This window comes from Phyllobates terribilis, unplaced genomic scaffold, assembly GCF_046119375.1.
Source record: "Phyllobates terribilis strain yellow unplaced genomic scaffold, ASM4611937v1 Scaffold_4__5_contigs__length_816908805, whole genome shotgun sequence".
Lineage (NCBI taxonomy): Eukaryota > Metazoa > Chordata > Amphibia > Anura > Dendrobatidae > Phyllobates > Phyllobates terribilis.
The window spans coordinates 685380991-685393935 of NW_027362764.1; the positions used below are offsets into that span (position 1 = coordinate 685380991).

At 49.4% G+C, this 12945-nt stretch overlaps 2 non-coding genes across 2 annotated transcripts; both read left to right on the forward strand.

Moving 5' to 3' along the window:
• Positions 1–8222: 8222 nt before the first annotated feature.
• LOC141266406 (5S ribosomal RNA) lies at positions 8223–8341 on the forward strand. The gene has a single exon (XR_012320444.1). It is a non-coding gene; the product is annotated as a 5S ribosomal RNA (ribosomal RNA).
• Positions 8342–8962: 621 nt separating this feature from the next.
• Positions 8963–9082, forward strand: LOC141267228 (5S ribosomal RNA). Its single transcript, XR_012321238.1, has one exon. It is a non-coding gene; the product is annotated as a 5S ribosomal RNA (ribosomal RNA).
• The last annotated feature ends 3863 nt before the right edge of the window (positions 9083–12945 follow it).

Sequence of the window (12945 nt, forward strand, 5' to 3'; positions counted from 1 at the left end):
GGGCAGACATGCCCTGATGGCGGCCCTGCTGGAGGCTGGAGGGGCCCCCTCTCCCTCGGGGCCCCCGTTCAATGAACCGGCTGCACGGGCGGTAGTTCCGCCCCTGGTCCAGGGTCTTTACTACAACAGGTAAACTGACCCATAAACAGTCCCGGCTAGGAGGGGACCTGGACGTCTGAGAGCAACGGGGAAATTGGCCCTGGTCAGGGTGAGGGTGTAGGCCTACCGTGCTTTCTGCGCTCCTTCTGGCTATCTCCTCCTGATAGGGTAACAGCCCACGTTTCCGAGCTTTCCGTGTATTCTCGCCTGTATGGCCTGCGACGTGGGTTCCTTTCTGCTCCCAGCCTTGTACGGCTTTACTGGTCCCTTCGGTTGTGGCAGGGCCTCCAGGCTTCTTAGGCCAAGGAATGTACATTCCCTTGCGGACTGGTTCTCTGCTGGGGGATGTGGAATCCTTCCAGTCTCAGACACCAAAGTCTGGTAAAATTAAGTCTTTTCTCTGCCAAGACAGGCTCTCTTTGCCTCTTGTCTCTGGCTTGTGGCTCTCCTCCTGCCACACTTCCTCTTAGGTGCAATCAACTTTCTGTCCCTGCTCCACTCTGGGACACGTCTCAGAGCTGAGACAGGCAATCCAGTTCTCTCTAGCCCTGCCCCCAGCACCAGCTTTTATAGGGGCAGCCTGCTCCCCCTACTGGCCTGAGACAGGAGGCATTGCATGCTAATGTTCCCCTGACCAGAGAACCTCCCCCTTGCTCTCAGACACAGCTTTAATACATTTTGTGGCATCCAGGCCAGGGTGACACATTCCCCCCTAGTGAAATTTAGTACTCCGGGACTAAACAATAAACAAAGACAATATGCATAACAATAAAACATTGATAGACAGACGACGCACAAATTGAGTTCTTAAGGTCACAGTGTGGCCTGTGACCGGGTGTCCATATCACCAATACAACGGGAGCCTTAACCAGGTGGGGGTCTGTCCTACCCCAAGTCCTTCACAGTCTTAGTTCATTCCTGGGTTAGGCTCAGAATGCAGTCCATACAAGGTCCCGGTTATAAAAAGTCCATAACCTGTGAGTCCTTACGGTAGCTGCAAGAAACTGAAACACACTATTAATAAACATGCAGGTAACTTGGCAAACATTTCAACATTTGGCAACAGGGTTATTTACAATCTTAGTACACTCTATATTCTCCAGCGAGCGGGTATCTGCCCCTTTGTGCTCCTGGTTGACCTCCTTAACCCACTGTCTGGTGGTGGACCAACCTGGCTTTCCCCACTAGCGTTAGGGGTACAGCTACCAGCTGGGTGTACAGGTAGGGCAGGCAGCTGTCTGCGGGTTCTTTGGCTTACCGCAGGCATGGCAGGCTCACTGTCAGCAGAGGGTTGACTCTCCTGGGCTGCTGGTACAGGCTCTTCTGCCTCTGGAACTGCTGGCTCCTCTTCACCTTCCGGCTCTGGTGTTGGTTGTTGCTGGGCCGGTTGCAGGAAATGCAGGACGGGTACCACTATGGCATCATTTATGCGAGTCCAGGACTGAGGGAACTCTCCGAGAATGGTGCTGATCATTTCTTCCTTGTCCTCTGCGGGTTCAAGGTCACTCTGATCCTCTTCTGCACTACGGAGTTGCTCGGGGCACCTTTTGAGGTGGTCTCTGGAGACGACACTAGTGGTTTCTCCTCCGTCCTTGGTGATTACGCACACTTTTGGGTTGTCGTGGTCAGACTGAAGTACGGTGTAGGGTTCCCTTTCCCACTGGTCGTCCAACTTATGTAGCCTTCTTTTTCGCTTTAGGACTTGCTCACCAGGTTCTAGGGGACCAGCAGGGGCGTGTTGATTGAAGAGTCTTTCTTGCTTCTCTCTCACCTGGGCCAGGCTCTTCTCCACACTCTCCTGTACCTTCTTGTACTGCAGTTGCCTTTCCATATCCCAGTCCGCATCCGGGGAGGTGTCCTCAGGTATTAGGACTCCCATCTCCAGGTCTACGGGCAGCTTACCCGGTCTGGCTCGCATCAGGTAAGCCGGGGTGCAGTTGGTAGCATTCACCGGGATATTGTTGTATAGGTCTATCAGGTCCGGCAGTTTTTCTGGCCACAGGCTGCGTTCCTCCAGGGGCAACGACTTCAGGAGATCAATGACTATATTGTTCATCTTCTCACACACCCCGCTGGTTTGTGGATGGTAAGGCGTTGTCCGAATTTTCTTACAGCCATAGAGGTTGCAGAACTCCTGGAAGATTTCAGCCTCGAACGCTGTACCCTGGTCTGTCAGGACCTGTTCCGGATACCCGTGTGGACGGCAGAAGTATTGCTGGAAGGCTCTGGCCGCTGTTTGGGCTGTCAAGTCCTTTACCGGGACCACCACTAGAAAACGGGAATAGTGGTCCACGATTGTCAGGGCATAGATGTATCCTGACCGGCTGGGAGCCAATTTGACATGGTCCAGAGCTACCAGCTCAAGAGGCTGCGTGGTGACGATGGGCCTCAAGGGTGTCTTCTGGCTGGTGCGGTCCTTCCTCCTCATGTGACAAGGGCCACAGTCTCTGCACCATTTTTCTACAGCTCCTCTCATGCCGACCCAAAAGAACCTTCCTCTTAGTAGGAACTCCAGTTTCTTCCAACCGAAGTGTCCCGCTCTGTCATGGAAAGCCCCCAGGACCATAGCTGCATCTCGCCTTGGGACCACGACTTGCCAGGTCAGCTCGTGCGTCCGGTGGTTGACAATCCTTCTGCACAACTTGCCTTCGCAGAGGAACAGCTTGCTCTTCTCCTTCCATAGCTGCTTGGCTTCCTCTGGGGCATCTGGATCTAGGCGGGCGTCTTCCCGGGTCAGCAGATCTTTCACCAGGCGGACTGCAGGGTCACTATCTTGGGTCTCAGCCCAGCTGTGGTGAGGTAGGGGATTCATCATCACAGTTGTTAGATCCTCCTCCTTCACGCGGTGAGAGTGTTGAGCGGCTCCATACCGGTGAAACGCGGGGAGTTCTACCTCCTCCAGCTCTTCTGGGTCTTCGTCACCTTCAGGTAAGTGAGGCATTCTTGATAGGGCGTCCGCGTTGGCGTTGGTTTTGCCTGCCCGGTACTTGATCACGAAGTCATAGTTGGAGAGACGGGCCATCCACCGCTGTTCCAGGGCACCCAGTCTTGCATTGTCCAGGTGTGTCAACGGGTTGTTGTCCGTGTACACGGTGAACTTTGCGGAGGCCAGGTAATGCTTGAAGCGTTCCGTCACGGCCCACACCACCGCCAAGAATTCTAGCTTGAAGGAGCTGTAATTCTCCGGGTTCCTCTCGGTGGGCCTCAGCTTCCGACTGGCGTATGCGATCACCCGTTCTCTGCCCTGTTGGTTTTGGGACAGTATGGCTCCCAGTCCCACATTACTGGCATCTGTGTGGAGAATGAAAGGCTGGCCGTAATCAGGGTAGGCCAGGATCTCATCCCCCGTGAGGGCCATCTTTAGCTGGCGGAAGGACTCCTCTTCCGGTTTATCCCACTTGAAGGGTGGCTTTTGACTTCGGGACTTAGACTGTCCGATCAGGAGGTCCTGCATAGGAGCTGCCATCTTAGTGAACCCGGGGATGAACCTTCGGTAGTAGCCTACCAACCCGAGAAACTGTTTCACCTCTTTGATGTTCGAGGGGCTTGGCCAGCTCTTGATTGCCGTGACTTTGTCAGGGTCGGGGGCCACTCCTTCCGCGCTTACCACGTGCCCTAGGTACTGGACCTTTGGTTTCAGCAGGTGACACTTCCATGGTTTCACCTTCAGGCCATAGCCTGCCAGGGCTTCGAACACCTCGGCCAGGTGCTTTAGATGGTCCTCGTAGGTCTTCGAATAGACGATCACGTCGTCCAGGTAAAGGAGGACCGTCTAGAAGTTTCGGTGCCCTAGACAGCATTCCATCAGCCGCTGGAAGGTCCCTGGTGCATTGCAGAGCCCGAAAGGCATACAGTTGAACTCGCTCAGTCCCATCGGGGTGGTGAAGGCGGTCTTCTCCTTGTCAGCCTCTGCCACAGGAACCTGCCAGTACCCGCTAGTAAGGTCCAAAGTAGAAAAGAAGTTAGCAGATTTTAGTGCGGCTAAAGACTCCTCTCTTCTAGGCAGCGGGTATGCGTCTTTGTGGGTGATACAGTTGATTTGTCTATAGTCCACGCACATTCTCATGGTGCCGTCTTTCTTTTTCACCAGAACCAAGGGGGCTGCCCAGGGGCTACAGCTATCTCTAATGACCCCAGCTTCCTTCATCTCTCTTAGCATGCCCTTGGCGTTCTGATAATGTGCAGGGGGTACAGGCCTGTGTCTTTCTTTTATTGGTGGGTGGCTCCCTGTGGGGATGTGGTGTTCTATCCCCTTTACTCTGCCGAAGTCCAGCGGGTGCTTACTAAAGACTCTCTCGTACTCCTGTACCACCCGGTAGACTCCTTGTTTTTGGTGCAGGGGAGTGGAGTCAGCACCCACATGGAGTTTCTGGCACCAGTCCTCCTTTTGTTTCTGGGAGCCATTACCCTCCGCCTGAGGAGATGAAGGCAAGGGTTCCACGGCCCTGATAGCTTGGTGTTCGACAACAAACAGTTTGGCGAGTGTAGCGTACCTGGGTAAGTGTACTTCCCTCTCCCCAATGTTGAGGATGCGGACGGGCACCCTCCCATGACGGACATCAACCACCCCCCGGGCTGTCAAAATGGTGGGCCTGCTGTCTGAGTACACGGGTTCTACCATGGCTTGGTAGTCTCTACCTCTCAACCCGATTGCAGTCCGACACCAGATCATCATTTCACTTTTGGGAGGCATGGAAATGGGGAATGGGTCACTCAGTCTTACGCTACCGATCTCACCACCAGACAGTTCTACCTGCTGCCGTCTCATCAGGGCTTTTATCTCCTTGTTGAGGACCCTCTGTTGGCTGGAACTAGCATTCACCGCCACCTGTTGTAGAATTACAATTACCTCTGAAAGACAATTTTCAATTATGTTAGTACCCACAGTTATTTTAGGGTGACTTTCATGACCGTCAATGTCCACAATAATCACTCCCTGTGCCGGCAGTTCAACTTTACCAATTTTAATGGTCATCTCCTTGAACCCCATCTGCGGCACGGGTAAGCCATTACTGGCGATGATGCTCAAGTTACTGTCTGGATACCATGTGATATCAGCATCAGTCCAATACTGCTTAAAAAGTACATAAGGGATTGTGGTTACTTGCGACCCAGTATCCAGCAAGGCGCTCATGGGGATACCGTCCAGCACCACGGGTAAAACCGGGTGCCCCCCAACGTACTTATCACGCCAATTATAAGGGCCTGGTGATCTTATGCCTGGGGGTCGGCCCTCTGCCCCAGGTTGGACCCGTTTAAATTACAGTACCTGGAAATGTGTCCGGGCTGGTTGCATCGACGGCAAATGGGCTGTCCATCCTCTGCGTAGCGGTCTGTGGGCCTCCCTCGGAACGACGGGATCCTCCTCTGTCGACGCCACGGGACATCCTCCGGACTTGAAGCCAGCTCGATGGGTCTTGACGGGTCCACTTGCAACGCCTGGACAGTTCTGGTCAATGCCGCGACGCTCCTGGTTAGCTCCTGGACTTGGTGGTGCAGGCCTTTCGACGGGGCTTGGTTCAGGGCCTGTGCATCAGCCTCCACGGAGTCCATAGAGGAGGGCGCCGCCTCCTGGTGGTAGGTGATAGCAGGGCGCGGGGGTTTATAGCGCCACTGGTTGCAGATTCACGGAGCACCCTTATGGCCCTGTCCTTAAATTGGGCAAAGGTCAGGTCGGGGTTCTGAAAGAACATGAGGCGCAGTTGGGCCCTGTGGGCGCTAGACAGCAGACCTTCTATGAATTGTTCTGTTAGCAGCTTATCGGTTTCCTGCACACTGCCAGGGTCAGTTTGTTGAATAGCCCTCAAGGCTTCCTGCAGATTTAGGGAATAGTCTCTAATGCTGTCCTGTGCCCGCTGCCTACATCCATAGAACCTCATTTTAATTGTATCAAAGGTACCCCGCAGCCGGGCCAAGATACCCTTCACAGTCCTTTTCTCCTCAGTGGGCCATGATTTTACCTCCCTTTGGGCTGCGCCAGTTAACTGCCCTGTCAATATGCTGACCTTCTGCTCCTCTGTCAGGGGGTAAACCTGGAACAAACTGTATAGCCTTTCCTTAAAGTCAGTTAGGGCATGGGGCTCCCCTGAGTATTTGGGCAGCCAGGCCGCTCCAGGGATGTAGGGCAGGGAAAAGGGCATCACTGCTGCTGCAGCTGCGTTGGTGGTAGTGGGCGCCTCTGTGTCTGACATCTTCCTCCCCCCTAGTTAAGCGTGGCCTACCTTCCGGCGATCCTCTTCTGTAGGCCGCGGCTCCGCTGCTGCTGCTATGGACGAGGACCTGGCGTCGCGTCCTGATGACGTCAGCGTCGCTCTCTCTCCCTTCCAGGACCTTGCGCAGCGTCAGAGCGTGGGGCGGAGCTTCGGATCTCGCGCGGTTTTGACGTCCACGCCCCTCTTCTTCCCGCGCGGCGTCCTGAAGATGGCGTCCGATGGCGGGAAGCAGCTGCGGATGGCGGGAAGAAGGCAGAAGACGGCGGGAAACGGTCCAAGATGGCGTCCGATGGCGGGAATCGGCTCCGGATGGCGGGAAACTTCGCCACAGGTAAGTTTACAAAAGTCTTTTTCAGGCACGCAGTACCCGGTGGTTGCGGGCACGAAATCCTGCCGACTACACCAAAGCTGACTCGCCCCCTGGGCCGTGGGGCACTCGGATCCGGGCAATAGGGAGACGATGGGGGTAGTAGTGGCGACCCGGTTCCGTGGCTCAGGGTGGTCAGGCCAATGGTAGTCTGCTACGTTCTGCTGATAATGTCCGACTGCGCCACCCGTGGATTGCGTTTATTAGGAACCGCCGCTGCATGCAGACCGCTGGGGCTGATGAGGTGTGCAGCTAGGGTAGTGTGACTCCCCACGGGAAGAGTGCGGCCCCAGGGCAGTATAATGGATGGTGGGAGTGATGGTAGTGAGAATCCCAGTGCTGATAGTGCGGGAGGAGCAAGGAGCACACAGACAACAAGTTGCAGTCCAGGGTCTTTACTACAACAGGTAAACTGACCCATAAACAGTCCCGGCTAGGAGGGGACCTGGACGTCTGAGAGCAACGGGGAAATTGGACCTGGTCAGGGTGAGGGTGTAGGCCTACCGTGCTTTCTGCGCTCCTTCTGGCTATCTCCTCCTGATAGGGTAACAGCCCACGTTTCCGAGCTTTCCGTGTATTCTCGCCTGTATGGCCTGCGACGTGGGTTCCTTTCTGCTCCCAGCCTTGTACGGCTTTACTGGTCCCTTCGGTTGTGGCAGGGCCTCCAGGCTTCTTAGGCCAAGGAATGTACAGTCCATTGTGGACTGGTTCTCTGCTGGGGGATGTGGAATCCTTCCAGTCTCAGACACCAAAGTCTGGTAAAATTAAGTCTTTTCTCTGCCAAGACAGGCTCTCTTTGCCTCTTGTCTCTGGCTTGTGGCTCTCCTCCTGCCACACTTCCTCTTAGGTGCAATCAACTTTCTGTCCCTGCTCCACTCTGGGACACGTCTCAGAGCTGAGACAGGCAATCCAGTTCTCTCTAACCCTGCCCCCAGCACCAGCTTTTATAGGGGCAGCCTGCTCCCCCTACTGGCCTGAGACAGGAGGCATTGCATGCTAATGTTCCCCTGACCAGAGAACCTCCCCCTTGCTCTCAGACACAGCTTTAATACATTTTGTGGCATCCAGGCCAGGGTGACACACATGGTGACGGAGAGGTTGTAGGGGCAGATAGGGGGTGTTGTCACGTGCGAGCACGTGTGCATGCTGGCTTGTGTGTGAGAGTGCGCTTCCTAGGTGTGGCGCGCTGCAGACAGTCAAAGGGATTGTTCCCTTTCATTAAAAGTTAATCCCCGGCTGCAGCCTATTAGAAAGCAACTAACCGCGCTCTACTCACACTACCCGGGTCTACCGGTGAGTCTCGCCTCTGCTCCAGGCCTGTGGCATTGGCCGTGAAGCTGACGTTCCGTCGACAGCGCTGCAGCCGATCAGTGAGCTCAGCGGCTCTGAGTGGGGTGTTGTGTCTACAAGACCTTTTAAGGAAGCCAGCAAAAAAATTGAAGAGAAGGGAAAGCACAAAAGGACCTGGTCTTGCTGAGCACTGGAAAGGGCAGACGGCAGCCAGACGTCAAGGTAGAAAAGCAGCAAGTGAGAGGCTAGTCTCTGCCTACGGCCACACCACTCTGAACTCGCCTGATCTCGTCAGATCTCAAAAGCTAAGCAGGGTTGGGCCTGGTTAATACTTGGATGGGAGACCACCTGGGAATACCAGGTGCTGTAGGCTTTTGCTTTTTCCTTCCTTCCACCAGCAGGGGGCACTCTCTTCTATGCCTTTTTTCCATTCCCTTTCACAAGTGCACACATTCATTCTCTTTTCTTTTTTTCATTTGCTTTCTCTCTTGCGCTATTTCATCTCTGCAAAATACCAGCATCCTTCTGATCACCGTGGGCCTCCAGCATTGTTGCTTCTTTACCTTTAATACTAGGCTCCTTTTCACCAGGACCAGCGTCTCCCCCGTGGCTGGAGGCAACCACCGGTAACCCCAAGCAGAAGACCATTGCAGGCAACATGACCCTCCCCCCTGAAGAGCAGCTCAAAGTCAATGGCAACCATCTCACCCTCTTCCTTCATTCACCCCTGGACGTCTCGCTCCACCCCCAAGTTACGGGTCCAGCTTGCTCTTTCTGTCACATTACCGCGATGAAGGGTTTAGCCTGCAGGAGACCCTGCGCCGACACATTTTTGAAGACACCTGATGCGGCGGGTGAATCACTGCTAAACAAACCACACCTGTAGGGACGGCACAGACTTTGCATGGACCCTTCGGAGCCCGCCCCGTCACGGCTAGATTGCTCGCCACCAAGCGATCCTGAGAAAGGCTGGCCGGGCGATGGATCGAGCAGCTTCTACTGGCCATACCACCTTGGATACGCCTGATCTCATCTGATCTCGGAAGCAAAGCAGGGCTGGGCTCGGACAGTACTTGGATGGGAGACCTCCTGGGAATACCGGGTGCTGTAGACCATTTTGATGACGTTTTTACCTACTGCCCAGCTCGGCTAGCCTGGAACGGCGCCTTGCCGGACACCGACCCAAAGTAACTTAGATGATGGAAGCCCCAAGGCCTCTGAGCCAGTTGGCAGCTAAGTACGCTACCCCGCCGCCTTCACGCAGGCCTGACACCGAGCTTCTTGCCACGGCTAGGAGTGCTTATTGACTCCACAGCTCGCCGTGTGGAAATGATGGCGTTAAAAGCACCCGGGGCCGTGAAGGGGCCAGGCTTTCAGCAGGTGCCCAGGGAAGATTTTGGATGCCGGTCGCCTAGCGAGGGCCAGCAGAAGTAACATGTATCTCTGCAAAGAAGCTTGTGTAACCAAGCCAGACGGCTGCCAAAGAGCTAACCTCAGTGCAAGGAAGGCAAGGAAGGTGCGGAAGGAATTGGGGAGGGGGGTGATTCCTGCTAGGGCCCTGAAATCATAAAACAGGCAGGAGAGTCTGACGCATGGTGACGGAGAGGTTGTAGGGGCAGATAGGGGGTGTTGTCACGTGCGAGCACGTGTGCATGCTGGCTTGTGTGTGAGAGTGCGCTTCCTAGGTGTGGCGCGCTGCAGACAGTCAAAGGGATTGTTCCCTTTCATTAAAAGTTAATCCCCGGCTGCAGCCTATTAGAAAGCAACTAACCGCGCTCTACTCACCCTTCCCGGGTCTACCGGTGAGTCTCGCCTCTGCTCCCGGCCTGTGGCATTGGCCGTGAAGCTGACGTTCCGTCGACAGCGCTGCAGCCGATCAGTGAGCTCAGCGGCTCTGAGTGGGGCGTAGTGTCTACAAGACCTTTTAAGGAAGCCAGCAAGAAAATTGAAGAGAAGGGAAAGCACAAAAGGACCTGGTCTTGCTGAGCACTGGAAAGGGCAGCCGGCAGCCAGACGTCAAAGTAGAAAAGCAGCAAGTGAGAGGCTTGTCTCTGCCTATGGCCACACCACCCTGAACATGCCTGACCTCATCTGATCTCAGAAGCTAAGCAGGGTTTGGACTGGTTAGTACTTGGATGGGAGACTGTAAAATAATACTCTTCCTGTATTATTTGTTTCTACTGAGGACTTCTCAAAGTATCAATATCACGATATTCTTATAAAAAAATGTATCTATTTATTCTTGGATTGTCCATTAAAAAGAATCAGATTGCAGCAGGTACATACAATAATTAGTTATAAAGTAATTGTCCATTTGTCCATAATTAGCTGAATTGTTGAGATTCACCAATCTTTCCTTGGATCCTGGCTGGTAAATCATGTTTTTGTCCAGCATGTGTCCAGGCCTACATGTCATCTGCTTCTCAGCATGAATATTCTGTGTCTTGTGGGGTGGGCACAGCAAGAGAGCCCCCCCTTTCTGTACCATGGGCTTTTATAGCCAGTCGTATGGACACCTGTTCTACATATGGTAGTGAACCAAAAATACACACACAAATAGCGCATGTCAACTAGACACGATGGCTGAGGCATAGAACTCAGAAAAATGATTATCGATTAACATTCCAAATGAATTTCCATAATTAACCATTTAACATTTCCCCCTTTTTTGAGAATAAAAGGACTTTAACTGAAATTTCTCAAAAGAAGATACATTCATCAATCATTTTTTCTTTCCTTCTTCCTTGGCAATATCATTAAATTTCCATAATAATAATAATAGTAATAATAGTATCAATATCGGATTATTGTTATATAATGATGTGAATTCATGTTATGGTAAGCCGTGACTAATATTCATTTAATATGTAGAATTATACTTCCCTATATCTAAATTGAAGCAATCGCGGGTTCAATCGTCATCATCTGATGTCATCGGGTCGTCGTCTCGTCTTCTTCTTGGTTCTTTTATAACACAGTCTTTAGATGAAAACTCCTTTGAAATAAATTACAGCATGTAGATATTGTACAGTCCATAATTGTGTTCATTATTGTTCAGTCCATAAACTGTACTCTTTATTAGAAAGATCATGTGTGTCAGTTGATAAGGAAACAAAGTCCATGGATGAAATGTAGCTTTAATATCTGTGCAGTGTCACCTGGACTTACGTTGGATCGTCTTTGGAATCTTCCGTGTGTCCGCACTGGTCTCGTGTCACTTTTGGAACAGATGTGACGTCTTTGGTCAGTAAAGCAAGGGTTAACTTTACACTTTCCTGCTTTATATAGCACCATAACCAGTACTCAGTCCTTTATATACAGGACACATATGCCAGGTATTACCTGTTCACCAGGTTTCATTGAAGCGTTGCAGGTGATAAGAAACCACTGGAACGTGATGAAACTTAAACACAACACAGTACATATAGGATCATCGTCCTCTGCCGTCCTGGTGATCAGTGGTGTGAATTGTATTGTATGTAATGGACACAGTCTATTATAAAACTCAGCATTCACACCTGTTACCTTCTGAGACGTCCGGATATCAGTTGCTTCTTCTTGTAACTTTTGAGAATCTCTTTGATTTATAAAAATTAAAAGTCTTTATTAAGATAGAATTCATAATTGCGATGTCTTGATTGAAGTCTTCATTCTCTAATCTGATACCAAATCTGGCAGTTTTTCCTAACCTATAATATCACAGCGTACCATAGCAATCAGTAATATCCATCTAATTATTATCAAAATATTAAAATAAATTATGTTTGGAATAATAAACAATAATAGATAATAATTCATTATCAATCAAGTTCTCCATATGATAGAACATTTTTATGTCATAGGTGTAATTACCTTTTCCAACCCATAGGTGTCAGTGTATTTTGAAAAAACAAGTTTTTATATCTTTATTAAACCAATAATATCAAAGAATGTATACTCCTGAACCAAAATGAATAAATATATGAATGTATGAATGAATGAATGAATGAATAAATGAATGAATGAATTGTTGTGTTTACTCAGAAAATGTAAACATTTTTTTCCTTAGCAATATATATTTAATGAAGCAATACTCTTGTATTAGACATTACTTTATTAAATATTAATGTGTTTTCTCAATTGAGATATTGAACTCAAATAAAATCAAATGAGAATTAAAAAATGAAAAAATAGAAAAATAAGAAGTATAACGTAAGAATAATATTTTAAAAATGAAAAATAAACTTAATAGTAAAAATAAGAATAAAAATAAAAATAAGGCCTTTAAATTTTAATGACAAATGCAGAGTAATTATATTCTCCATAAAAAATACCCTTATATCTCCATTATCTGGATGATTTCATATTTGTCATAACCTTGTACCACCAAAAAATATTAAATTATGCAACTTTGCATGTAATACCCTTCTTAATTATACCATAGTACCTTATTATTATTTCTTCTTTATTAAAATGTGTGGAAAATAAGTATTGATCAAAAGTGATTATGTAATCAGGATCAAAAACACATTTTCCCCCTTAATACCAAAAATATTATTTTATAAAATTTATGTATATATCAGAACCAAATTAAAAATAATTATTCTTCTAGAAATATTGTGCATAAATTTCATATCGATGAGTTGCATAGATTTAACTAAAGAGAGGTGTGTACCTATTTAGGTAACCATTAAAAATAATATTATAGTTATTCAAGAATATTATCATGTGGAAAATTATTCTAAATATAAATTTGCTTTGTAAACCATTTTGATGTGTGGTTGCCCTTATCCACTATTAGTTAAATCAAGAAATAATAATTATTAAAGAAATATAGAAATATATATATGTAGATAATACCTAATTATGTATTATAATTTCCTCAGAATTAAATATATTTTTGTACCTTCACATAAAGAAACATTTTTTTTTTCAAACATACAAACATACGAGGCCTCTGTCACATCAATCACACTTAGCAGCTGCTGATTTACTCAT